A 1,271-nucleotide genomic window follows, 5' to 3' on the forward strand; every position below is an offset into this window, starting at 1 on the left:
AGACAGACAGACAGACAGACAGACAGACAGACAGACAGACAGACAGACAGACAGACAGACAGACAGACAGACAGACAGACAGACAGACAGACAGACAGACAGACAGACAGACAGACAGACAGACAGACAGACAGACAGACAGACAGACAGACAGACAGACAGACAGACAGACAGACAGACAGACAGACAGACAGACAGACAGACAGACAGACAGACAGACAGACAGACAGACAGACAGACAGACAGACAGACAGACAGACAGACAGACAGACAGACAGACAGACAGACAGACAGACAGACAGACAGACAGACAGACAGACAGACAGACAGACAGACAGACAGACAGACAGACAGACAGACAGACAGACAGACAGACAGACAGACAGACAGACAGACAGACAGACAGACAGACAGACAGACAGACAGACAGACAGACAGACAGACAGACAGACAGACAGACAGACAGACAGACAGACAGACAGACAGACAGACAGACAGACAGACAGACAGACAGACAGACAGACAGACAGACAGACAGACAGACAGACAGACAGACAGACAGACAGACAGACAGACAGACAGACAGACAGCCAGACAGACAGACAGACAGACAGACAGACAGACAGCCAGACAGACAGACAGACAGACAGACAGACAGACAGACAGACAGACAGACAGACAGACAGACAGACAGACAGACAGACAGACAGACAGACAGACAGACAGACAGACAGACAGACAGACAGACAGACAGACAGACAGACAGACAGACAGACAGACAGACAGACAGACAGACAGACAGACAGACAGACAGACAGACAGACAGACAGACAGACAGACAGACAGACAGACAGACAGACAGACAGACAGACAGACAGACAGACAGACAGACAGACAGACAGACAGACAGACAGACAGACAGACAGACAGACAGACAGACAGACAGACAGACAGACAGACAGACAGACAGACAGACAGACAGACAGACAGACAGACAGACAGACAGACAGACAGACAGACAGACAGACAGACAGACAGACAGACAGACAGACAGACAGACAGACAGACAGACAGACAGACAGACAGACAGACAGACAGACAGACAGACAGACAGACAGACAGACAGACAGACAGACAGACAGACAGACAGACAGACAGACAGACAGACAGACAGACAGACAGACAGACAGACAGACAGACAGACAGACAGACAGACAGACAGACAGACAGACAGACAGACAGACAGACAGACAGACAGACAGACAGACAGA

This window comes from Uranotaenia lowii, chromosome 1, assembly GCF_029784155.1.
Source record: "Uranotaenia lowii strain MFRU-FL chromosome 1, ASM2978415v1, whole genome shotgun sequence".
Taxonomy (NCBI): domain Eukaryota; kingdom Metazoa; phylum Arthropoda; class Insecta; order Diptera; family Culicidae; genus Uranotaenia; species Uranotaenia lowii.